This window comes from Lynx rufus, unplaced genomic scaffold (assembly GCF_022079265.1).
Source record: "Lynx rufus isolate CCGP_SWC_20201006 ecotype Redwood Valley unplaced genomic scaffold, mLynRuf1.p SCAF_7, whole genome shotgun sequence".
NCBI classification, from domain to species: Eukaryota; Metazoa; Chordata; class Mammalia; order Carnivora; family Felidae; genus Lynx; species Lynx rufus.
The window spans coordinates 1,681,600-1,709,418 of NW_025814889.1; positions in this window are offsets into that span (position 1 = coordinate 1,681,600).

Sequence of the window (27,819 nt, forward strand, 5' to 3'; positions counted from 1 at the left end):
TTCTTCTGGTTCTGAAGACTGGAGGTCCAGGATTGAGGCGTCGGCAGATCTGGTGTCTGGTGAGACCTGCTTCCTGGTTCATAGCTGATGTCTTCTCCCTGTGTCCTCACATGGGGGGAGGGGCGAGCTAGCTTTCTGGGCTCTCTTTCATAAGGGCAGTGATTCCATCATGGCAGTTCCACCCTCAGGATCTCATCCCCTCCCAAAGACCGTTACCTCCCAATACCATCACTTAGGGGTTAGGATTTCAACGTGTGATTTTGGGGGCACACAGACATTCTGTCCATAGCAATGACATTTTGCAGATCCGTAGTAGGATATCAGAAGTAGGATGTCAATATTGATGCAACCTGTTTATCTTCCATGTGTTTTCCAATTTTACTGGACCCGTGTGTGTGTGTGTGTGTGCGCGCGCGCACACGTGTCCTCGGCTGTATTCACTTTCCTTCCACAGGTAGGTTCACACCGCAGCCATAGTGCTCACCTGGTTCATTGCCACAGGCTCTTCTGTTGTCCTTTTATAGCCACAAACTACCCTCTTCCCATCTCCCCACCCCTGTCTCTACCTGCCCATAACTGCCGACTTGTTCTCCAGTTTCCTGTGGCTGTCAGTTCAAGAGTGTGACATCAGTGGGATCACGTGTTGCGGAACCTTTTGGGGTTGGCCTGCTTCACTCAGCACAGTCCTGTTGACCTTCATCCCAGCGGGGAGTGTCCACCACTTGTCCTTTCGTTGCTAAGCACTCTGCGGAGGGGACAGGCCACTGTTTCACCACTCAGCTCTGGAAGAACAGCTTGGCCACCTTCAGTGTTTGGCTCCTGCAAAGAAAGCTGCTGTGAACATTTGTGCACAGGTTTTTGTGTGAGTGAAAGTGTTCGCTTCCCCAGGATAAGTGACCATGAACGCACCTGCTGGTCCGTGTGGTAACTGCGCCTTTAGTTTGATACTAACCTGTCAAACTGGTTTCCGGCCGCCCGGACCGTCAGGTCCTCGCCAGGCACATGCCAGCTTTGGACATCGTCACCGCGCTCCGTCCTGGCCACCGGATCGTGTGTGGCGGTGGCTCATGTGGCTTAGTCTGCATTTCCTGACCGATCGTGAGGTTGGACATCTCACTTTGCTCCTGCCTTTTACCTGTTTTCTAATGTGATGGTCGCTGTACGTAGTGAGTGCTCTTCGTGTACTCTGGATACTGGCCCCTTGTGTGTGTGGCTCGCACATATTTTCTCTCAGTTGCTGGCGTGTAGTCTCACTCTGCACACCACCGTTTGCGGAACATTAATTTTAGGTTCTGATGAGGTCCACTGATCAATGTTTATCTTATCGCTTGGGCGTTGTGTCACGTCTAAAGCTCTCTGCCTTGCCCTAGTTCTGAAAATTTTCCATTATTTTCTTCTTAAAAATTTTTTAGTTGTCCATTTTACACGTTTATGATACATTTGTTGTTAGTGTATGACTTGTGCTTTTTAGGTCAGAGTTTATTTATGCGTTGTTTTTGGGTGTGGCGCCATTTGGTGGGGAGGGCCTTCTTCCCCTAGGTAATAACCATCGCACCTTTGTCAAAACCCATTTCAGCATTATTTTTGTTACCCTGTTTCTTGGTTCTCTATTCTGTCCTGTTGACAGGTGTCTATATTTATCTGTCAATACCCATACTTTCTTGACTACTGTACCTTTATAGTAACCAAAATATTGTATTGAGTGGCTCTTCTGCTGTATTTATTCTTTATCAGTGTTGACTTAGGTTTACTAGGCCCGTGCCTTCCCCTGTCAACTTCAGAATAAACTTGTATGTGTCCTACAAAAAGCTTTGTGGACTTTTGGTAAGAATTGCAGTAAATCTACAGATTGACTTTGGTAGAACTGCACTCTTCACTATGTTGAGTCTAATAATCCATAAACATGATATGTGTCTTTATTTAGGTGTCTTCTGATTTTTCACCAGAACTTTCTCGTTTTCATCTTTGTGGCTGTGTTTTATAAAGATATTATCATTATTATCACTAATTTGTCCTCTGGGAGATGATAACATCTGGTCATAAATTAAAGATTTCGATCCGAAAGATAACTGGGCCAAGTACCTAATCACTTGTAAATATTGGAAAGACAAATGATTAACAACCATGTGCCTAAAAATCTCGTTTTACTAGGACTCACGATGTACAAGTTAAACAAGGGAAGATCAGGCCTCTCTCTATTTTTTTCAAATGGTGTGATATTTCTGAATACAAAAAAGTTACAATGCAAACGGCAATCTTACGTATGGCTGATGGGCATAATACATAAAATATTTTTCTGAATAGTCATTATTTTCAACGTTAATTCCTGGTCCTATGCTTATTCTTTAGTATCCCTTCCATTCACAGATTCTTGTTGAGTGACTACTGTCTAAACAGTGTCACAGGTGCCGGGATAGAGTAGCCAAACCGAGACTTTTATGAACCTTTCATCGTAGTGGGGGGAGGTTCTTAGAACGTGTACCATTGATCTCATGAATGTACAGTCCCACTGTATCTTAGAATGCTAACTTGTTTTCAAGAAATACTTTGTAGAGAGAGCGTTTTCATACTTTGAGTATATTATTATTATAAAATTAATGATACACTTTCATTTAAATAGTTAAACACACAATCTGTACAAAAGTTTGATGATAAAAAGAGTAAAGATAAAGGAAATAAATAAAAGCTGTATCATGACCGCTGTAGATTAGCAAGCCCCAAAGCAGTGTGCAGGAGGAGTAACCACCTCTGTCACCGTCCATAACAGTGTGGAGGTGTCATCGTAGAGTCTTCAGCTGGTGACGCTCACACCTTGTTCAGCTGATGGCAAGACAGACCCAGACCTCCTTGGCTACAGTAGACTGTTAGGTGAAGTGTCCCTGAAGAATTTTCTCTAAAACAAATGTTTGCTTCTAAGTATGCTGTCAGATACATGCAGGTGCCGTGGGAAGAAGTAAGGCCGCAGAGGGGCAACGTGGGAGCTGCTGAGCTCAGTGAGAATGTCTTTCAAAGGGGTGCCTGGGTGGCTCAGTCGGTTAGGCATCCGACTTCGGCTCAGGTCATGATCTCACGGTTCATGAGTTCGAGTCCCACGTCAACCTCTGAGCTGGCAGCTCTGAGCCTGGAGCCTGCTTCCGATTCTAAGTCTCCCTCTCTCTCTCTCTGACCCTCCCCTGCTTGCTCTGTGTGTGTGTGTCTCTCTCAAATAATAAACATTTAAAAAAAAAAAAAAAAAAAAGAAGAATGTTTTCCAGGGATCAGCGACCAGGAATAAAGGCACCGAGACCAGGAGGAAAGAGGAAGCACGTGCGGGTGTCTCAGGCACGGGGTGGGTGTGCGGGTGTGATCGGCCTGTTTACGGGCAGCAGAGGCAGCAGCCCAGAGAAAGAGGGCAGAGGAGGGAGCAGACGAGGAGAGGAGTGCGGGGCCGGACCACGTCGGGCCTGGCGGACTGTGGAGGGCACGGGCTGCTTCATAAATCCACACATGCACTGAGCGCCTGTGGCCCGGGCATTAGTCAGAGTGCCTTGAGATTGCCGTCGGCAAAACGAGTTTTCCCCTCGTGTGTCTTCGTAGTCTATTGGGAGGAAGGGAATGAGAGTCAAACAGATACACGGAACTGGAAGAGAAGTCACACGGACCCTTTGGAAATCTTAAGTAAAAAACCACGTGGTGAAACGACATGTTAGACCATGACCTCAGATGCTGTGAGAAGCGTGCACTTGGTTCCGGAGTGAAAGCTATCATCACGGTCTAGCAGCTGGGCGGTACCGGTGGGTTTGAAGATGTGGTACCACGGGGAAGTCAGATTCCGAATTGGAAGGTAGGCACACAATATGTATTTCTAACGCATTGCACGTGGGCTGTGAAGAATGGATTCAGTCGTGATTCACAGCCATTGGACTAGAGTAATCAAGTATTTAGAGATGCCATTGACTGAAAAATGAAGCACTGTAGGAATGAGGTTTTATTGGAGGAAAACAAGACATTTGTTCTGAGCGTTTTAAATTTGTTAAACCTACTTAATATATGGCCAGAGAAAAAAGTTCAGGGTTGCATATTTGCGTGTTAAATTGAGTTTAGCAATCTGAGCTGGAGGTAAGCTGGATATGGGAGCTGAAGAATTAGGAAAATCCCAAACAGGTGACCGAGGAGGAACACTCAGTGAGGGATGGGGAGAAAGCACGAGTGTGAGATCACAGGAACTGAGGGCAGAAATGTTTTCAAGGAGATGAAAAAAGATACCAGGTCAAGTATTGCTGAAAGGCGTGAATAAGGACTTTAAAGTGAATTATCAGTTACAAAATTATGAAGGTTGACCGTGACCCTGACATGCGTCCTGAGTTTGGGTGGCAAGGTTAGAAGCATGATTTCAGTGGGCTGAAGTAGGGGCGGACCGGGCTTTTGTGAGTAATTATGATCCAGAGGACAGTAGACAAGTGAGGTAGTAAGGAAGGGGTGTCTCTTGTCAAATTTGTCAAATTCTTGTTTGTTTGGTTTTTACTTGCTTCCTGGTACAGGTGGGAGACACTTACTGACGAAGGAGCATGAGGCAGGCTAAGGGGCAAAGCATAAGCTGGTACCTCTCCCCCACGCCAGGTGGGACCCGCCCAGCTCCCCAAGAACAAAGGCGAGGGGTTTAAGTGCTTGCCATGGTGATGTGGGAAACTGAGGCAAATGAAAAATACCCTTACTGCTGCCTATGGCCCAGTGACGAGTCCTTGAAACAGGCACAGTGACCTCCCTCTAGGAGCTTAGCTCCCTGGATGGAGACGCTTTGCTGGAGGGAGAGACAACCTTAGCCTACCAGTAGCCAGGCCTCCAGGGAGCCCTCAGCATGTGGAAGTCTGTTAGGAAACTCCCCTTCACTTTGTCTCCCAGACTCCATAAAACGGTCACCACCCCCCCTCCACCCCCGCAACCCCAGTGCAGCTCTTCCTGCCCACGGGTCCTGTCCCCATGCTTTAATAAAATCACCTTTTGGCACCAAGGACGTCTTCAAGAATTCTTACTTGGTTGTCCGGTCCGGACCCCATGAGCCCCCCATCACCCCAAAACTTCATCATTAGCGTATTTGTTGTCGTGGAAGTAATCTAGTAAACGGGAAGTGTGGTGGGGCAGAGATACGACTGTCGGGGGAAGTTCTTGAGTGAGAAAGCTCAGGAAGTTTTTCCGCAATGTCAGGCACATTGTCTCCTTACAGACACAGGTGGAGTGTGACAGTTTGTGAAGGTTCTAATCTGATTGCCACTGCTATTGAAGTAAGTAGCGAGGTCATTTTCTAAGAATAGGAAAAGGCGAGGAGTTTTGGAAGGTTGGTGTGATGGCTGATTTTATGTGTCAACCTGCCAGGTCCAAGGGATGCCCAGAGAGCGGTGTGTGTGTGTGTGTGTGTGTGTTTCCAGAAGAGATGAGCATTGGAATCAATAGACCCAGTAGAGAAGCTGGCCCTCCCCAGTGTGGGTGGGCCTCATCCTGCCTGGGGGGCCAGAGTAGAACCGAAGCGGGAGCAGGGGCTTCTCCTCCTCCTTCTCCTCCCACCCTGGGACGTCCCTGCTCCCGGGCCTCTGGCTTTCGGACAGTGGATTGTCAGCCTCCATGCCTGCAGGAGCCGATCTCTCTTCTCTTTATATACATGGATGTTGTTAAGGTCAGGCGCAGGGCAGGGTAAAGATAGGAGTCAGAGGCTAAAAAATTTTAGCAGTCAAAGGCTTTATTGGGAACTAAGTCTCGGGCGAGGTTCCGTGACTCAGGGAGACAGAGAGAGGAGTCAGGGAAGTCGCGCCCGGGTGTGGTGGGGTGGGGTTTTTAAGCTGCAGCGGTTCCGTTCGGGTTTAGGTCCGGGTGGGCCTTTTTCGCGCCAGGTCGTGCTGTCGCTCGGTGATTGGTTGACCTTCAGTTCCTTCTGCCACGCTGCTCGGGGCTTTCTGTTGGGGATTTTCCACTGGCAAGATGGCCGTCCCCTCCACTGTGGTTCCAGGGACATCCTGACATTCCAACCTCTTATTGGTGATAATGGGCGACGGATCTGATCTGGCTGCTTCCTGCGGGTGCAGGGGCGACGTCATGGTATGTGGGGTCTGAGGTTGGACTGCGTGAATACGGCCGGACCACCATCTGGTGAAAGGCAACCTGGGAAACTTCATGCATTCGTTTCCGCATGAAACGGAGAAAACAAGGTAAGAGCATAAGTATTATACAGACAGCAACTAGTGGGGTGGCTATGGGGAGGAGCCACGCTAGGAGGGGTGACTGCCACCAGGAGGGTAGGGGGTCTGAGGATCCTGGGCGGGCGGATAGGGTGTTTTGGATTTCTTGTATGTGTTCTGTATTGGTTTCAACTAAGCCTGATTCATTGAGGTAGTAGCAACATTCCTCCCTCAGGAACAGGCATGTTCCCCCTTTTTCTGCTGTCAGGAGATCTAGGGCCCATCGGTTTTGTAGAGTGACCTGTGCTAGGGAGTTGATCTGCCTTTGTAAGGCGGTTAGGGAGGTTGCTGACGCTTCTATTGCGATTCGGAGCCCGTCTGACAGATCCCCGGAGGAGCTAATGGAGTGTATTAGGGAGCCGGTCCCAACCCTGGTGGCCAGCAGGGAGGTGGCCAGGGATAGTCCGACCATTAGTGGGAGGAAAACGGCTCGTTTTTGGAGGTGGAATTCGAGGAGTTGATGGAGTTCCTCCTGTCCATATAGGGTGAGTTGGAGGATGATGGTGACTGGGAGACAGAAGCGTTTTGGGGTATTTGTTTATAAGCTGTGCCGTTGCACCAATAGAATCCCCCTGAGGGGAGATTGTGGCTAGGCATAGGCAAGGGGGAGGGGCAAGTTGGGGAGGCATAAGAAGAGTAGCATGTTGGGTGAGACGTGTTGTATTGAGGGGTCTCAGTGAGGATGGGAACCTGTAGGGTGATTTGACTTCTGGGGTGGTTGGTGGAGTTAGTGGTGTTGGGAAAGGGGGTGGGTAATGGGACGGCTGTTACTGGATCCCGCTGGAGGGAAGCGCAAAGAAAGCAGTGTGACAGGTTAGTTAAGCCTGAGTGGTTAAGCAGGACCGTTCCTTGTCTGATTAGTGTAAGCCATGAGAAGGGATGTTGTGCGGGGGGGGGGTCTGCAGTTGGGTGTTGAGCTGGTTTTCTTGGTCCGTGATCCTTTGGGTAAGATCTTTAAGGTTGGAGAGGGAAGGAGCCATGGCGGGTTCGTAGGTTCGATAGATGGTTAAAGAGGAGACAGGGTTAGAGTGATGGCCATTCTGATACAGTTTGCCCCTTGTCCCGGTTTGCCAGCGGATATCCCATGGATCAGGGATAGTAAGGGTAAAGTTGCTACCTTGTAAGCAGAAGCGGCCTGTCTTTTTCCCTGTGAAACCGTTTCGGTTGAGCCAGTGCATGTTACAATAGCTATAGGGGCACCCTCCATATTGGGTGGGGGAGGTTTGGGAGCATATACTGTCCGTTTGGCCATATAAAAAGCAAACCGCGGGCTGTATGTGTGCAGCGGCTTGGAGGGTGTTGATTTGTGGAAGTAGGGTGGCAGGATTAAGTCTGGGGGAGAGTTGGAGAGATATTTCAGGATTTTCAACAAAGAGCAGATGGAACAATTGTATGCGTGATGGGGAGACGTGTGCCAGGGCCTTATGTGTAAGGAGATCAGATAGACGGCGCGATGAGAATACCGTTAGGGGGCAGTGTAGGGTGAGTTTGAGTGCCTCTTTGGTTAGGGTGGCTGCTGCTGCAAGTGCTCTAAGGCAGGGTTGCCACCCCCTGATGGTAGGGTCCAGTCGTTTAGAGAGGTGGGCGACAGCTTGTAACTTGGGGCCACATGGTTGGGCTAGGAGCCCTGTCGCAATTCCAGCCCTTTCATCTGTGTGTAAGAGGAAAGGCTTTGAAACATTGGGTAGGGAAAGGACCGGTTGAGTGACTAGAGATGTGACCAGCTGTTGGAAGGCCCTTGCTACCGATCCCAAGCTGGAGAGTGGGCCTTGGGGGGTTTCCTTGGCTGCTTTGTATAGGGGGGCTGCGTGTACAGCAAAGTTAGGGATCCAGTGTCGGAAGAAGCCCACTAAGCCCAGGAAGGAGAGGATTTCGTCTGCATTGGTAGGTGGGGACAGGGTTTGGAGGGCTTGGAGACGGTCTTGGGTTAGGACCTTGGTGGTAGGTGTGAGTGAGACTCCCAGGAACGTGACTGTATTAGTACAGATTTGGGCTTTGTGTGGGGAGACTCGATACCCCAGGTTAGCCAGGAAGTTTGGGATATGGATTGTATCTTGATTGGTGTGGTCGAAAGAGGTTCCACATAGTAGGAGGTCATCTATGTATTGTAGTAGAGTACAGTGACTAGAGAGTGGGGCTTTGAGGAGATCCCTGGCCAAGGCTTGCCCAAAGAGATGGGGACCGTCACAGAACCCCTGGGGAAGTACCATCCATGTGAGTTGGCAGGCCAAAGAGGTGACTGGATCTTGCCATGTGAAGGCAAAGAGGAATTGGGATTCAGGATGTAGGGGAATAGTGAAAAAGGCATCTTTGAGATTAAGCACTGTAAAATGGGTTGTGGACGGGGGAATTTGGGAGAGGAGGGTGTATGGGTTGGCCACTACTGGGTGGATGGGGATTACAGCTTCATTGATTATTCGGAGGTCTTGTACTAGTCTATATGAGCCACTAGGCTTTTTTACAGGCAAGATTGGGGTGTTGCAGGGGGAGTGACATGGGATTAGGAGGTCTTCCTTGAGTAGGCGATCGATGATGGGCTTTAGGCCTAGTCGGTGGGTGTGGGAGATTGGGTATTGGGGTCTAGACGGGAATTGCGATGGATTTTTGAGTTTAATGAGGACAGGTTGGTGGTGGGTGGCGATTGTCAGGGTGGATGTATCCCATACGATTGGGTCTACTGGGAGGTCTGGGTGTGGGTTGAGGCTGTGGTCCGTGTTGTCTGTGATAACAGCCAGTAGGAGATGAGTGGGGGAGGGAGAGGGACAGATAGCTGGTAGGTGTATAGAGGCTCCTAATTTACTGAGGATGTCTCGGCCCAACAGGGGGACGGGGCAGGAGGGGATGACTAGGAAGGAGTGGGAGAAGCGGAAGCCATCCAGGCAGCAGGTGAGTACCGGTGTGCATGGGGGAATGGAGGGGGTGCCATTTATGCCCACGACCGAATCGGAGGACGGCGTGGTGGGGCCGGAATAGCTCGGCAGGACGGAATAGGTGGCCCCCGTGTCCAACAGAAAGGAGATGGACTTCCCCGCAACCTGGAGTTTTACCCTGGGCTTAGCGTGGGTCACCGGAGTTCCTGAGTCTGGGCCTCGTCAGTCGTCATCTTCCATCTCCAGCAGCTGGAAGGCAGAGTCCAATCGGGGTGAAGCCTCGCCACGTGGGGGCGTTGCGAGTCTGTCGTCCCTTGGGTTAGGACAAACGGATTTCCAATGGCCCATTTGCTGGCACGATGGGCATGGACTGGTAGGCTTTTTGGGATGGGGACACTGACGAGACCAGTGGCCTTCTTGGCCACATTTAAAGCAAGGCCCCGGAGGGGGCCGTGGTCCGGAGGGCTTTATTGTGACTGGCCTCAGGGCAGCTACCAAGGCTGGGGTCTGTAATTGTACCTTTTGTTGGAGACGGGCCTGTGGCCATTGTTCTTGAGCTTCCTCTCGGCCATTAAAAACTTTAAAGGCCATCTTTACCAGGTCGGCCATGGGGGTCTGAGGACCATCTTCGGCCTTTTTTAGTTTTTTTTGGATATCAGGGGCTGATTGGGAAATAAAATAGGTGGCCAATACTGTGGCCCCGGCGGGGGTGGAAGGGTCTAGTCTGGTATACTGGGTAAGTGCCTCTGTGAGCCGGCTAAGGAAGGCTGCGGGGTTTTCATGGGGGTCCTGTATTAGTTCTTGAAGTTTGTTAAAATTTGCTGATTTGTGTGAAGTTGCCCTCATGCCTACTAGTAGGCACCGGATCATCTGGTCCCGGCGCCGGTGACCATTGCCCGCATGTTGGTAGTTCCGATTGGGGTCGGCCGCCGGGACAGCATCGGCCCCTACGGGCATAGTGGGGTCAGTCGTGTGGGTTTGGTCTGCATGGTCTCTGGCTGCGGCCTGGATGCGCTCCCTCTCCTCAGGGGTGAGGGTCGAGGTGAGGATCACATGGATGTCATGCCATGTGAGACTGTGGGCTTGGGCGAGGTATTGGAATTCCTGAACGTATTGGGTGGGGTCCGCCGAGAATGACCCTAGCCGCTTTTCAATGGTGGATAAGTCTTGGAGGGAGAAGGGGACGTGAACTCGAACTAGGCCTTCAGGTCCTGCCACCTCTCGGAGAGGCAAGTTGGCTGCTGGGGCCTGTTTGATGGGAGGGGCCTGAGCAGGAGTTTGGGATGATATGGGAGGCGAGGGCGGGATGGCTGGGGGTTGGGAGTACGGAGGGGGGCGAGGGCCGATGGGCGGTGTGGCCAGATCCTCTAGCGGGTGGGAGATCGGGGGAGTTGGTGAGGTGGGGTCGTCGGGGGGTTGTGGGCGGGCAAGGAGCACGCGTGCAGAGGGGCAGGAGGAACATAGGTTGGGGCGACACCTGCGGTTCCAAAAGGCCATGATGTAGGGTATTTCTCCCCATTTTCCCAGCCAATGGCAGAAACTGTCCAGATCGGTTAAGATTTGGTATTGTAAAGACCCCTCGGGTGGCCATTGAGAATCATTATCTAATTTGTATTGAGGCCAGACTATAGTGCAAAGGCGGATGAGTCGGTTACGACGAAGTTCACCTTGTAAGCCCAGGAGCCGGAAGTTTTTTAACAGACATGGGGGGGAGGTAAGAGATCGAGGCGGTTTAGACTCGTTACTCCCCATTGGCGTGGCAGGGCGAGGCGTCCCTCTCCCTGCAATAAGGGGCCTATTGGCCTGCGGGCCTTGCGGCGTGCGGAGGAAAGGAGACTGACTTGCGAGACATCTCTCGTGGGTGTCAGCCGTAGTTGGAGGAGGGAAGGAGGGGTCTGTCCTCCTTACTGGCTCCTGTAGGCTCTTGTGAGTAGGGTGGTTGGCGTCTGGCTTGGCGAGGAGGGAGCGCAGCCAAGGGAGGCGAGCTACTACCTCCCCCCGGGGTTTCCGCACCAAATGTTAGGGTCAGGCTTCGGGCCCAGATGTCCTATGGTTCTTTTTCTCTGAAGAACCTGCCTAGTACAGCGGGGAAGAGTGGGAGGGAAAATGGCAAAGGTGGTGTGACCGGAAAGAGTTAGGGGTCCCCACAAAAAGACAAAGACGCGGCCTTCAGGGCACAAGAGAAGTCATTTGGGCCCCCAGCTATCCCCCCTGCCCCCTCCCAGCACCTGTGCCCCACACACCTCCAGCAGAACTTCCTAGGAGGTGTCAGAATAACAAAGAAATGCAAAAATGTTAAAGATTTTAAGGGAACAGTGGGAATGTAAAAATGAACGGTCTCAACCAGGCCAGGAAAGAGCCTGACCAAATCAGAGATAAAAAGAGAGGGAGGCAAACCTTAAGAGACTCTTAATACTGAGAACAGAGTGAGGGCTGCTGGAGGGAGGTGGCTGGGGGATGGGGTAGATGGGTGGTGGGCACTAAGGAGGGATGGGATGAGCACTGGGTGTTGTAGGTAGGAGGTGAATCACTGGGTTCTCCTCCTCAAGCCAAGACTACACTGTATGTTCACTAGCTTGAACATGAATAAAATTAAAAACAAAATCGGAGGCCGTGAATCTCTGAGAAAACTCCTACTGCTGTTTCCAAAGTAAGCCAGGCTCCGCTTGTTAGCCCGAGACCACATCCAGTTTATGCCTGGAGCTTGCACACGCCCCGCCCCTGGAGGCCCCGCCCCCGGAAGCCCCGCCCCCTGGAAGCACAATTACCTCTGCTTCCCCTCTCCGCCCGCCCTAGTGAAGTGGAAACAGAGGCGGGAGGAAATGGCAGATAGAACTAAATATCCTCATAACCTGCAGCCCACTGACAAGTCCTTGAGGCAACTTAACCTTTCTCCAGGAACCCCCTGCTGTCTTAGTGCTAATGCTTTGCTGGAGGGAAGAACCACCTTAGCCTGACAACAGCCAGGCCTCCACTATCCTGAGGCTTTGGCATAGGAACATCTCACTGGTGACTTCCCCTGGACCTTACTTGCCCGCCACCCCCACTCCATAGTCTGTAACCAGAGTCCCCTCGTCCCGGGGCAGCCCTTCCTGCCCACGGGTCCTGTCCCCGTCCTCCAGTAAAATCACCTTTTTGCACCAAAGACGTCTGCAAGAGTTCTTTCCTGGCCATCATCTCCAGAACCCACAAACCCCCCATCACCGCAAAACCTCACCTCCAGGAGGACCCTGAACCACTCTCACATGACAGCCGACCCCCTTCTGGGGCGTGTTTCCGAGGTGTGTCCGTGCACACCTCGCCAGCCCTTCCTTGCCGGGATAAAGCTCCACTTCCGAATATTTGTCCTAAACCCTAAATAAAAGGAGCCCACACTCCCCTGCTCAGAGCGTCCTTATTTGCTGCAAATAAAGTTTCCTTCCTGTGACGGCTCCACCTGCGGGCTCTGGTGAAATTTGAAGCGGGGTTGGTGAGCAGACGGCTGAGAAGGAATTCTTGAGACGTCTTTGGTGCAAAAAGGCGGTTTCATTACAGCCCGGGGACAGGACCGTGGGCAGGGAGAGCTGCACTGGGGTTGTGGGGGGCGACTGATTACATAGATATACTTTCAAGTTTGTGGAAGGAGGGAGGTCTAGATACCGTAAGTCTCCAAGGAATTTCTGGATGCTGAAGGTCTCACAGGACCCTGAAGATTTAGCTGTTGTCAAGATCGGTTGCTTTTAGTTTGTAAGGAAGTGTGAACGTGAAGGCATTAAGGCAGCATAAACGTCCTGGGGAGTGTTACTCCCCACAGTTCCCTGCCATCTGTCACCGGGCTGCAGGCTGTAATGGAATTTAATTTAAACTACGTTTTTCTTGCCTTTGCTTCCCTCATCAGTCTCTACCAGTGACTCACCCAGGAGCAAACTTACATTAGTTTGGTTATGGTATTGACGGGGTTTGGGAGCTGCGGGGGTCAGAGCTGAAGGACAAGAAAGAATTCTTGAGACGTCTTTGGAGCAAAAAAGTGATTTTATTAAAGCACGGGCCGGAAGAGCTGCCCTGGGGTTACAAGGAGTGACTGCTTATACACTGTGGAGTTGGGGGGGGTCAGGGCCAAAGGGAGGCCTCCGGAGGGACCGTGAGGTGCCAAAGAGGGCTCCTGAGATACCTGAGGCCTTGCTATTGTCAAGCTGATGGTTTTCCCTCTGGCAAGGCATCAGCGTCAGGATCCTCGGGGCTTCCTGGAGAAGCGTTCTCTGGATTTGCCTCAAGTATCTGTCAATGGGCTGCAGGTTATAAGGACATGTAATGTCACCTGCCATTTCCTTCTGCATTTGTTCCCACATCACTGTGGAGGGGAGGGTGATATTAGGGGCTCCAGGAAACGGAGTCCAAAGGTTTCTAGAGATCGGGCTCAGGAGGCGTCACCCTTCTTAAGGAACCATGAAGACTTCACTGAAGTGTGTAACCAGGAAGGTACAGTGAGCCACAGATTTGTATTATCCTCACCCGATTTGGTGTAGATGTTCCACGGGTTATTTAGTTAGTCAGTTTTTTTGTGAGTCTTTTTTTTTTCTCGGTGTTTTTGTTTTTGTGTAGGTTTGGAATAAGATTTTGAAAGTGCTTTCCAGGTATCCTGGCAAAAGAGGACAGAAACAATAGAGCTGACCATGATGAAAAGGAGAACTGATTTGCGTGGTTCCTTCCACCTCCTGTAAAACTGGAAAGACTCTTGGAGTCAGCCACTGGGAGGCCGGAGACAACACACAAGGCAGAACTGTCCGTGGAGAGCTGCTTACTCGTGAGAAACAGTGTTGGGGGTGAACGGGATGTCTGGCTCTGTGTCTGGGAGCACTCCGGTGTTCCCACCCAACCTTGGACGGAACAAAATACAGCCTCAGCTGCAGGGGTTGGAGAACTCATTTTGTGGCTGGCAGAGAAAACCAAGCAGTTTTGCCGGCAAGAGGTAACAGATTCTATTTGGGTGAGAAGCAAAGTCCCAGAGCACTTGTTTGTTTGAGGTGGGAGGACTTCGTTCAGAGGGGGAGAGGCTCCCCACAGCTTCCCCAGCTGGCGTTGACAGACTGGGTTCAGGCGTGTGCAGCAAAGCCCCGGCTTTCCTGGAGGGATTCTGAGGCAGATCCTTTAAAAGTGTGACTGGGAGGCCTTGCAAGGGAGAGACCAGGGAGGGGCTGAGGGGAGGGACCTCCCCTCAGGGAGGGGACCAGGGAGGGACCTTCGCATGGGTCCCTCACTCCGTCACAGCGTGGGTGCAAGACCCGAGTGTCCAGGCATCGCTGCCGAATCACTGGATGGCTGTGAAGTGTACACAGTCACAAAGGAGGCTTCCTGGGAGCTGGGGGGAAAAGGGGACTCGGAAGCCACGACATCACGGCATCGTAGCCAGGAGTGGCGCTCACGGGCCAGGCAGATTTTACAGTGTGAGCCAAAGAATGTTTCTAAAATGAAAAAGCAGCAACCCTCAGAAAAATAAAATAGAACACCAAGTTGTCTCATATATTATTTAAAATTTTTTATGTTTATTTTTGAGAGAGAGAGAGAGACAGAGCGTGAGCAGGGGAGGGGGCAGAGAGAGTGGGAGACACAGAATCCGAAGCAGGCTCCAGGCTTCGAGCTCGAGGCGGGGCTCAAACCCGTGAACCGTGTGTGACCTGAGTCGAAGTCGGACGCTTAACCGACTGAGCCCCCCCAGGCGTCCCTCGTATATTATTTATAATGTCAGATCTTCAACCCAAGTCCCTAGATATGCAAAGAAACAGAAAAGTAGGACTTTATACTTAAGAAAAAAATCATTGGAGAGTGAACCAAGTGGACACAGATATGGGGCGCAGCAGACAAAACCTTTGAGAAGACGCCACAAATATGTTCAAGGAATTAAAAGAAAACGTGTTCAGATGATTAAAGGAAAATGTGTTAATAGTTAATCAACAACGAGGAAAAAAATTAAAAATGGAATCTGTAAAAAAGAACTAAATGTTAATTCTGGTGCTAAAAATTACAATAACATAATTTAAAAATTAACACTTTGATCTCAGTAATAGATTTGAGATAGCAGAAGAATCAGTGAATTTGAGGAGCTATAAATAGACAAAGAAACATCCTATAATTCAAAGAAAGAGCAGTGAAAAAATATTGGTGAGGAATATCAAACTATTCAAAGTACATGTATATGAAATGCTAGAAAAGAAAGCAAAGGGGATAGAAAAAAGAAATAATTTGAAGCAATAATGACCCCAGGCTAAAACATTATATATCAAGAAGCCTAAATGAAGCCCGTATAGTATAGGCATGAAGGAAACTGTCCCTGCCCTCATTGTGGTCGAGGGCTGAAAGACAGAAGAAATGGGGAGATCACCCTGGGGACACTTCAGCTCGTGATCGGCACAGACTGATGTACGGGGTCCGACCTCAGACATACCCAGCATGGGGGCACCCAACACACAAAACCCAACCAACCTACCCTACTGCAGTGGCTGAATGAAGAAGAAAAACCACATGATTATCTCGGTGCAGGGAAAGCATTTGACAAAGCTCAGCATTTTCATGACAGAAACACTCAGCAAACTAGAAATAAAAGGAAACTTAAAACACCTGAAAATAATAAAGGTCGTTAATGACACACTGACAGCTAGCCTCATACTCAGTGGTAAAGTGTTGAACTTCCTTCATTGGAACAAGGAAGTTTGATTTTAATGGATAATATTTTGTTGTTAAGTATGAATAGATTTTTAATTATATCAGTTTCTTGTTTTTAAGGAATTCGGTGTGTGTCTATGTGTGAACATACATGTGCATGTATGAGTGAGATCATCCTGCAGTATTCCATACCTGTCCTTTCTCTGTTAAGATTTGATATCACATTTTTGCCAGTATGTAAAGCTGGTTAGAATGTAGTTAACAACTCTCTGTTCTCTGGGCGAGTCTGTGAAACATTGGTACAATTCTTCCATTAAAAATTGGGTGAAATTCATATATCTCTATATAGATAGATATAAAATTTTACAGAGAGATAACACGAGCAGGGAAGAGGGGCAGAGGGAGAGAGAGAAAATCCCAAGCACGCTCCATGCTCAGTGTGGAGCCCGATGCGGGTCTGGATCCCACGACCCTGTGATCATGACCTGAGCCGAAATCAAGAGTTGGATACTTAACGTGCTGAGCCACCCAGGCACCCCATTTGTAGGAATATCTTTAGTAATTAATTCAACGTATTTAAAATTGTATGGTGATTTAGATTTCTATCTCTATTTGGTCAGACTTTATGAATTCTATTTTTCTAATAATTAATGTCTTTAATGTATATTCCTAAATTATTGGCATATTCCCTACCATCTTACTGTCTGTTTTGACAACTTTGGGATTGATAATGATGCACATTATCATTTCTAATCTGATTATTTCCATTTTCTGTCTTTTTTCTTGATCAGTATTCCCAGGAGTTTCATCAATTGTATGAATTTTTCAAAGAGCTAACTCTAGATTTTTCTTTGACCTATCTGAAGCATGTTTGTATGATATTGATTTCTACCTTTATCTTTAATGTTTTATCCTTTCTACTTTTTTTCCTAAAAATAATTACATTAATATCCATCTCAATAAGTTTGAAAAAACCAATAAATTAGTTTAAGCTTTATATTCTAAAATTTTCTTAATGTTTATTTATTTTTGAGAGAGAGAGAGAGAGAGAGAGAGAGAGAGAGAGAGAGAATGAGTGGGGGAGGGGCAGAGAGAGAGGGAGACACAGAATCCGAAGCAGGCTCCAGGCTCTGAGCTGTCAGCCTAAACACAGGGCTCGAACCCATGAATTGTGAGATCATGACCTGAGCCAAAGTCAGACGCTTAACTGACTGAGCCATCCAAGTGCCCCTATATTAAAATTTTAAGGAAGCACATCTTAGTTTTAAGTATCTTTTAATATCCTTCATACTTATTCTTTACCCAATGGGTGATTCAGAATACTCTCCATAATTTCTGCGTCTGTGGTAATGTTGCAGAAGTGGTGTAAAGTTTGCAGAGAGGTCAGAGTACTTTTGGTAGGACTTTGAACTGTTGGTGTGTGTTGAGCCTTGTGTGACATTATTGGAAGCAAAAGATTCTAGTAATACCTTTGCAGATGATTTATTTATTAAAAAACCTAAGCAGTAAATTTATAGTAATAAATAAACATTTAAAAATATATCTCTGGTATCTGAAAGTTTATGGATATAACAGAAATAGGAAATAAGTAAAATACAGACATTAAATAATTGATAACTGAAAAATTATGAGTGGTAAACCACTCTTTATAATTTGGTTAAATTTAAAATTTCTTAAGTACGGGGGATAAATGCACAATTTTTTATAGATGGCTGAAATCTAATTTTTTCTTTTTTGGTTAGCAAAGTGTGTACATTCAGTGAAGGCTGAACTATTTAGAATTCGTTGTGCAAGCTTGTGTTGTTTGTTTACTGAAGTGTAGGTGATGTACAATGTTGTACGAGTTTCAGGTGTATAGCATTGTGATTCGACAAATTATAAACGTCAGGAAATGACCACCATACATGTAGTCACTGCCGGTCACCATATGATGTTACTACAGTATTATTGACCCTATTCCCTAGGCTGTACTTTTCATCCCCGTGACTTATTTTATAACTGGAAGTTCATACCTTTGAATCCCTGTCCTTCAAATAGATCCACTACATTATGCTTTTAACAGTGTAGACAACGGCTCGTAGAGTTTGTAGAACACACTCTTTTGCTTTGGTTCCGTTTTACTATGTTATGGTGAACACAGATCCCTTCCTTCCTGGTGACTAACATGGAGTACGTGGGTGCACAGCAGGTCATTTCTGATCCAGTGGAAGCCCCCAGGAGGGGGCAGGGATGGGAATGTGACAGCCAGGCTTTGAGAGGGGTCCTGAAATCGGACAGTTCAGGGCCCTGAGGAGGAGGGAGGTCTCAGGAGAGAAAATGGACACCAAGAGAGGAGGTTTTCACGTTGAACCATGCCTTTGTGTCTTACGTGGTGGGCCAGAGGGATGTGAATTGTGAACCAATTAGGTTTTTTTCCCTTATTCCTTTATGTCATGAAAAAGCAATTTTTTCTTTCTTTCTCCTGATTTGATACTTTGGTCATCTGAGCTGCCTCACTGCAGAATCTACGTGCAGATTTTGTTTCTTACCTGTACTGCTCTACTGTGGGTCATCGGTGTTCACCTGAGTGGGGGGCAGATGGCAGAAGATGGAATAACTCTTACAGGGCAGGTGCGAAGGTCCTGCATATGGTGGGGAAAGGGGTGGTAGGAAAATAACTTTCTGATAATGGATGTGGAAGAGAATGATCTAGGGTTTTTTGCTTGTGTTGCTGTTGTCGTCATTGTTCTTCTCCTTCTCCTTCTCCTTCTCCTTCTCCTTCTCCTTCTCCTTCTCCTTCTCCTTCTCCTTCTCCTTCTCCTCCTTCTTCTCCTTCTCCTTCGACATTTTGTCCACAGATTGTCAAAGGATAGAAGGAATATGACTATTTGAGAAAAAAAGGGAGGGGAATGACAGATTCCAGTTAATTAGCTCAGATTCGCTTCACATATCATGAGTCTCCTTAGGGTTTCTTGGGCTCTTAGTCTGAAAACATACTCACTGTTCTGTCACAGCTCCCCAATTAGATGAGAATTTATCATGCATTTGTCAGAGATCTACTGAAAACTTCATGGGGATGTGCAAGAGATGATTGCATTACACAAAACATGGAGGTCTTCACGTGGAGTCTCTAAACATCTCTGACTGTCCCTGGTGCCACTCTTCAGCTCTTCAGTTGCCAGTGGCCTCATTTATTTCCCTTTGTTTCACATGGTATTTAATTTTTTTAAGTGTATTTATTTCTGAGAGGGAGAGGGAGCATGGGGAGGGGCGGAGAGAGAGGGAGAGAGAGAATCCCAAGCAGGCTCCGCACTGTCAGCACAGAGCCTGATGTGGGGCTCGATCCCACAAACAGTGAGATCATGACCTGAGCTGAGATCAAGAGTTGGATGCTCAACCAACTGAGCCCCCCAGGCGCCCCGTCACCTGGTATTGAAATTCTTCACGGTTGTCAAGGGTGAGTTGGCTCTGGACATCAGGAAGGAAAAGATCCAGTAATTGGCAGAGTCTGAACATTCCATGTGGGAATGCGATATAAGACCATGTCTTGTACTGGGTCGTGGCCCTGGGGGTCCTCATCCATGACTCTAAGGGTGTTATCAGCTACTTATTGAAGAGAACTATAACTTCTGCTAGAGAGTAGGGAGTGAGTTCTGCTTGCAATGAAAGATTTTTCCATAGCCTTGGGTCATTTATAACTTTTGCTTATTTTACTTTGTTTTCTGACTTACCCGAGCTTGAACAGCGGGATAAAATCAATTTTTTTCATAGAGGAGCAAACAATACAATCATGAACAGAATATAAATAAGATTCTCTTATAAAGGGTGTGGGTCAGAGTAATGTCAGAATGCCTTGAGTCACTCTCTGACTTCAAGTTGTGTGTGTTTATAACATCTGAGAACCGTCCCCACATTTCAAATTGATCATAACAGAGCAAGAAGAATCAAACAAAAACAACTTAACCATCTACAAGACACGCATGGCCTTTGAATGATTAGATCTGTATCCAAAATATTAATAATAAATATTTAAATATCTATCTGTCTATACTGATGGGTCTTCTTTCTGATAAAGTTGAGAAAGAATAGCGTTGGTTTAGCTGAAATCAACAGGATGAAAACAACGTTGGAAATTTTGACCTCTCCGCAGTATTACATACAACTTCTCACGTACACACGTACTGCCCACACAAGGTCCACGGGTTTCGCGTTCTGTTCATGTTGTATGTGACGTTACACGGCAGCAGACACGTGCATCGTGTCGCCGGCATCTGCACCGCCCCTGGGGTCGTGACTTGCATTTTCCGGCGGTGTCGTCCCTGAAGTGGTACATACGCATCATCTGCGTGACGCCACTCTCTCTCCCCTCCGCGAACATTTGAAGATGTTTATCTAGTAACACAGCTAGCAATGATGACGACAAAAACCGTGTGAACCGTGCTTCCCAGCGCACATGCACGGTTTACAGAATGTGCACAGTCCAACCCCATTTCAGAACCCGAGATTCTACCCTGCACGTTGCCACGTGTCAGCATGCCAACCGGGGGCCCCGGGGCACGGCCCCACTCCGCGTGCTCACGTGTGAGCCGTGTCTCGTCCCACAGACGAGGAGGTGCCGTGGACGTCGTATTCCGCACATCCTTTCTTGTTGCCTGAGAATAAAATGCTCTGAGGTGTTCTTACCAAAAGTGCGGGAAAACACAGTTCCTAATGCTGGTAGCACTAATTATTACGGCCAATAATATAATTTACAAGTATGCAGAGACACAAAACGGTGACACGCTTAGTCTTCAGCTTTGCGACAAGGCAAAGCTGTTCCCAGGGGGGATACTTAATTACACTTCAATAGAAAAACCTGGAGACCCCCCCCCCCCCCCGTTGTATGGGTCAGATTTTGTTCTTTTACGAAACAGTGCTCGTGAAAAACGCCTTCCTACACGGAAACGAGCACAACCGGGATAAGTCTGGTGTATGATCTGCGCTCACTGGACTTCGGCAGGTGGACCCAGAAGGTGGTGCGTCTTTGGCGTGACCTTCCCCTAAGTGTCATCCCGACCTGCTTTGATTTTCCGAGAGGGATTCCGGGAACGATGGTGCCTGGGGGAGTTGAGGCTCTCAGCCTTGGATTACCTCACGTTCAGACACTCGGTTTGTTTGTTAAATAATTAATCATTTCTGCCGATACGCCAGGGCCCTTTGGAATGCGGTGGTGACCTACAATTAAAAGCTCTGCTCCTTCAGTGTTTCTGTGAGAAGAATGACACTTCGATCAGTCATTACGAGTCAGTTTGTCATGAAAAAAATAATCGCTGTTGCTTTACGTACTGGAGAGCTACGGCACGTGTTTCTTCTTTCTGTAAGAATCCGATTTTTCATATCGCCTTTCATTACACTGTGTTTTTATGGCCATATGATTGACACAGAGCGGTGCAAGTTTAAGGCATGTTAACGTGTGGATTTGACCCCCTTACATATCGCAACGTGATTAACACGTAGCTTCACCAACACCTGCATCGTGTCACGTGGTTACCATTTCCTTTTTGTGTTGGGAACCACACCAGATCTTCAGATCGACTCTCTGAAGCTTTGATTGGTGACCCGGTGTTGGTGTCTACAAGGGCTGTGCTGTGCATTAGCTCCCCGGGCCTGACTTGTCTCCTGGATCCTAGTCGGGATCTCTAAACGACATCTCCGCGACCAGAAGCCACGTGAGACGATTCGAACTCCAAGGAGACAATCAGAGAGGCGCGGGCACTAGTTATTTATTCATTTTTGAAGACTGTCCAGGTTAATTTTTTTCCTGTCACTGATGCCAGGTCATTTCAGGGCTGCACTCAGCCTGGGTCTACGGGCTCTCGCAGTGTCTAGCTCTTTCTTTAAAGATTCAGTCGATTAAGGAAATTGGTTGTTGAGGACATCACCATTGTATTGATTCATCACACTTTTGCAGAAATGAATCCGTTTAAGAATTCCTTCTCAAGCCTTGCATGAAAACGTTTCCTCCCAAAGAACTAATATGCTTCTATGATCCTTATGCTAAATTTGGACAAATTAGAGACTTTTTTTTTCTTTGCCTTGGTTGTTACAAAGAAAGACCTTCGGGATCACTTCTTCAAGGAAATTATTCTGGTCCTTCCTCATCATATTCATTTATTATATAATGTCACACAATCATTTTGCTCCCCCTTGACCACATAGTTCTTAAAATTACCTTCTTTGTGTAATGATTTATTTCTTTCTGTTTTCACCACAGTGTAAAGCATAATGATCTCCATATATTTATATCTACACACCATTCATTTTCTGATGACCAAACAGTCCCAGAAACACAGATGGCAATCAAAGAAGAAAACATTCCCAAATGAGCCAATAAATAAATTTTAGTATCAGTAGCTTCCCTGGGGAGTTTTTCAAAGATATGATTCTTATCCTTCCCCTTTACTTCATTTTTCTCATTGACTTTTCATTTTTTTATTACTAGTTTTAAGTTTATTCATTTTTGAGAGCGAGAGAACGCGTGTGCGCACGCAAACATTAGCAGAGGGGGGGCAGAGAGAGGGAGACCCAGAATCCGAAGCAGGCTCCAGGCTCCAAGCTGTCAGCACAGAGCCTGACGTGAGGCTGGAACCCACGAACTGTGAGATTATGACCCGAACTGAAGTCCGACACTTAACTGAGCCACCCAGGCGCCCCCGTGCACCGTTTTTATTTTTTTCTTTTTTTTTTTTTTTAAATTTTTTTTTCAACGTTTTTATTTATTTTTGGGACAGAGAGAGACAGAGCATGAATGGGCGAGGGGCAGAGAGAGAGGGAGACACAGAATCGGAAACAGGCTCCAGGCTCTGAGCCATCAGCCCAGAGCCCGACGCGGGGCTCGAACTCCCGGACCGCGAGATCGTGACCTGGCTGAAGTCGGACGCTTAACCGACTGTGCCACCCAGGCGCCCCCGTGCACCGTTTTTAAAGAAAAGTTGCCTGTGGATTTCTGCTTGGTGTGGCTGGCTCTGTTCTTCTGTCCACATCAATACCTGTGGTCAGTAATGATGTCAGACTCTTCCGTTAGTTTCCATGTGTTTTAATAGCCACGATATTATTCATGAAGTTGAATTCCATTTTACTAATGGTGAACTAAAAAGAAGTTGTGTTAACTTTTTATTTACGTTTGTAATAATGTGGATACTATAAAAATGTGTCTCTCTTGTTGACAAGAAAGAAATTAAGACATTTAATGGGAGAGCCTATTTAATTGGTTGGCTTAATTTTGTTGATTCCCGTTCAGGTTTTGTTCATGGAGACTTGTTAATGACATTTGGCAGTATTTCAGTATTTTATGAACTGCAGAAGAATAAACATATAAACTTTACTTATTTCATCAAACAGCATTGCCTTTCATATAGTTACTGTACAATCTAATAGTTCTACTCTTCAAAGTCACTTTTATTTTCCTGCTTCGTGGTGTGCCTTATTGTTTCGTTTCTGTGATTTCTGTGTCTCTGCCAAAGTTCCATCACTTAATTAAATCAGACTCCCTTCTTCAAATGGGTCTTCGTGGATTAATAACAAGACTGTTAGTTTCTTTTAAAACAATAGAAAATATCGATATACCTTTTAAAATATATTTTATTAAAGTCAGATCACTCTAGTAATTGTATTGTTTGCAACGATTATTCTTTTTTCATTAATTTCCGTTAGAGTAAAATTATAAGACCTGATAAAAATTACAAACTCCTTCATAGCCTTTATAGTTAAAACTAATCATCCAAAGTCCAAATTTCCTTCCAAAATTCATTCTTTCAAGTCTTGGTATTTAATTCTCTGAGAAATTTATTTGACATATGGTTGAAAACATTTAAACTCATTGCATTTTTTATTGCATTAGCCAGAGAAAATTTCATATGGTGAATCAATGCCAAATTAAAACCTTCTGAAAATTTCCCAAGATTTTGGCCCAAACTATAGCTTTTCTTTCTATAATTTTACTGATAAAATCTGTACTAAAATCCAATTACGTTTTCATGTAAATATTATTTTCTTTGGAAACTTTTAAAAAGACAAAAACATTTGATGTATAATTTTATATAGTGTTTCAGCTTCTTGGGATCAAAAATGAAATTATCCTAAGGCCTGAATTTTACATTTTAAGATTATTTAAACACTTGTTTATCAGAAGTAAGTCATCATAGATACTTATTGAAAGTCTGTTTCCTTGATGATTTTTAAGTTTTAGTTTTCTTGTGAAAATAGATATGAGTGTTGCAACAAGGGAAGGATATGTCAAGATAATAATATTATTAGATTATGAAGCCTCAGTAAATACTATTATCTGAAAGTGCTTGATTATTTTTTAAGTATTCAGTATATATTACAAATTCTAATGTCAATTTCTGAGTATTTTTGTTTGTTTTCTTAACACTTTTAGTATATTTTGTAAATTTTTAGGATGAAGTACTTTAATTAAGAATTTGCTTTGTTTAGGGTCACCTGGGTGGCTCCGTCGGTTAAGTGTCCAACTTCAGCTCAGGTCACAATCTCCCAGTTTGTGAGCTCGAGCCCCGTGTCAGGTTCTGTGCTGACAGCTCAGAGCCTGGAGTCTGCTTTGGATTCTGTGTCTGCCTCTCTCTGCCCCTCCCTTGCTCACACACTCTCTCTCTCTCAAAAATAATTAAACAAACAAAAAAAAAGAGTTTACTTTGTTTAAATTATTTCTTCATTGATGATTGGCCGTTTTACTCATTTGTACCCTGAGCTTAAATAAAACATTACACCTGTCTCACAAAATATCTACATATTTACCCTTTGGGATTTTAGTGATGTAATGTCCGAACGCCATTTGCAGGCCAACATTATGTCACCAACAGTGAAAGTCCACTCACATACTTTCCTGAAATAAATTGGTTCAAAGTTTTTCTTTAAATAAATAAATAAATAAATAAATAAATAAATAAATAATTTAGAGAGAGAGAGAGCACATGCATGTGAATGAGGGACAGGGGCAGAGGGAGAGAGAGAGAATCCTTAGCAGGCTCAAAGTTCAGTGTTGTGCCTGACGTGTGGGGCTCGATCCCATGACCCTGGGATCATGACCTCAGCCAAAATCAAGAGTCAGATGCTCAACCGATTGAGCCACCCAGGTGCCCCTAAATTGGTTCAGTTTTACTCAGTTTTGCTTATTGCCAAAATAGATTTCTGTCTTTTCTGATTTTTTACAGTGTTATAAATTTTCCGGGATATTGTTCATTAATAATATCATTTCTTCCCTCCCCTCCCCCTTTTAAAGATTCATGCTTATTATGGTTAAAAGATCTGAATACTTATCCAAACTTGACCATATTTTCATTTATATTTTTCTTATTGCTGTTTTACTAAAAATTCCCTGGTGTATAAATGTGCACATTGCATGATAATACTTGCACAACCTCTCCCATGGGGGTGTTAAGGACAATGTGAAAACGAAGTATCCAGGACCAACAGTAGGAGGTAAATAGTGTCAGTGCAATCACCCGGAGCTTCTCAGAACACATTGTTCAGGGAGTGATCCAAGACCGTGGTATCAGCTACCTGTGGGTTTTAGGTTATGTTAACTTCTTGGCGAATCATCTTACGATTATTAAATGTCTATAACTAGTAATGCTTCCTCACTTCGGATATTCTCTGCATGCTATTTAGGTAGGTCACCTAGATTTTTTTATTTTGGGTTAGTATTTTCATGGTGTACCTTTTCTCTTACTTTCTCCATCAACGTGATGAATTTTTACATTGGAAAGCTTGTCTTTTATGTAGCATTGTTAATCTTTTTTCGAATCTGAAATTCTTGATTTTGTTGAGTACGTAATCCACATTCTTCTACACAGTTGCTAGGATTTTTGGTGTATGTGCAAAATTTTAGATTTTTTTTTAAGAGAAGTTTTAGGTTCACAGTCAAATTGAGAGGAAGGTACAGAGATTTCCCATACACCACCCCCTCCTCCCCCCCGCCAGGATCTCCCGTTATCAACATCCCTCACCAGAGTGGGACACGTATTGTAACTGATGAACCTGCATGGACTCTCATATCACCCAAAGCCCATTCTTTACATTAGGAATCATGGTTGGTGTTGTACACTCTGGGTTTGGACAGATTATACTGATGTGTCCACCACTGTACTATCCCACAGAGTGTTTTCACTGCTGTAAAAATCCTCTGTGCCCCCCCCCTTTTTGTCCCCCTCACCCCCACCACTGGCAACCACTGATTTTTTCTTTATAGTCTCCATAGTTGTGCCTTTCCCAGAATGTCATATAGTTAGAATCACACAGGACAAAGCTTTTTCAGATTGGCTTCTTTCATTTAGTAATGCACATTTTAAGTTCCTTCATTCCCAAGGTCTTTTCATGGCTTGATACTTCATTTCTTTTTACTGCTGAATAAGATTCTGTCATGTGGATGTATCACGTTCATCTACTGACGGACATATTGGTTGTTTCCAGGTTTTGGCAGTTCTTTTTTTTTAAATTTATTTATTTTTTTAATGTTTATTTATTTTTGAGACAGAGAGAGACAGAGCATGAACGGAGGAGGGTCAGAGAGAGAGGGAGACACAGAATCCGAAGCAGGCTCCAGGCTCTGAGCCATCAGCACAGAGCCCGACGCAGGGCTCGAACTCACAAACAGTGAGATCATGACCTGAGCCGAAGTCGGATGCTTAACCAACTGAGCCACCCAGGTGCCCCCAGGTTTTGGCAGTTCTAAGTAAGGCTGCCATACACACCCACATGCAGGTTTTTGTGTGGACATGATTTCCGGGCTCCTTTGTATAAATACTCAAGTTTGTGATGGCTGGATGGTTGTGATAAAAAATGTTTAGTTTTGTAAGAAACCACGAGTCTCCCAAAGTGGCCGTGCCATCTCGTGTCCCCACTGGCATGAGAGTTCCTGTTGCTCCACATCGTCCTCAGCATCTGACGTTGTCAGTGACGCACATTTTGTCCGTCTCAGTACATGTGTAGTTGTATCTCATTCTTGCTTTAATCTGTCTTTCCCTGATGATACGTGATGGGGCCTATTTTCATATGTGTAATTACCAGTCATAAATCTTATTTAGTGAGGTGTCTGTTGAGAATGTTGGCCCATGTTTAATTGGGTTCTTATTAACTTTTAAGAGCTCTTTGTATATTTTAGGCAGTAGTCCTTTATCAGATGCACCTTTTGCAAATGTCTCCCCAGCCTAAGGTTTGTCTTATCATTCTCTTGACAGTCTTTTGCTGAGAAATTTTTAATTTCCAAGAAGTCCGGCTTATCAGTTCTCCCTTTTATGGGTCACACCTGTGGTGTTGTACCTAAGAGTCATTGTCACACCCAAGGTCATCTGGGTTTTTGCCTCTGCTTTCTTCTAGGAGTTTTTCAGTTTTACATTTTATATTTAGGTCTGTGATCCGTTGGGAGTTAATTTTTGTGAAAGGCATAGGTCTAAGTAGAGATTTTTTTTTGTGTGTGTGTAGATATCCACTTGTTTTATAACTATTTGTTGGAAAGATTATCTTTGTTTCATTTTATTGCCTTTGCTCCTTCGTTTTACACAGATAGATATTGTACATATTTTGTGAGTGATCTCAACCATCATAAGTAAAGAAAAATACAGAGTCACATGAAAATGTTACTTTTATGGTTATAGGTATTTATCCAAGCAACTCACCAGCAGGTGACAAACAACATTGACGTATAGAAAATTAGAACAACAGGGGCGCCTGGGTGGCGCAGTCGGTTAAGCGTCCGACTTCAGCCAGGTCACGATCTCGCGGTCCGTGAGTTCGAGCCCCGCGTCAGGCTCTGGGCCGATGGCTCGGAGCCTGGAGCCTGTTTCCGATTCTGTGTCTCCCTCTCTCTCTGCCCCTCACCCGTTCATGCTCTGTCTCTCTCTGTCCCAAAAATAAATAAAAAAAAAAAAAAAAAAAAAAGAAAATTAGAACAACATCATTCACAGTTTGAACTAATAGTGACGTATGTAAACTCAACATTCAATGGGCAAAAACATACAGATTCTCAAATGCAGTGGGAGCGTTTTGTGAGTTTTGAATGTACTAAGTTCTAAAGCAAAATACACACACACACACGAATAGCATTATAAATGTACAGGCTTGTTTCA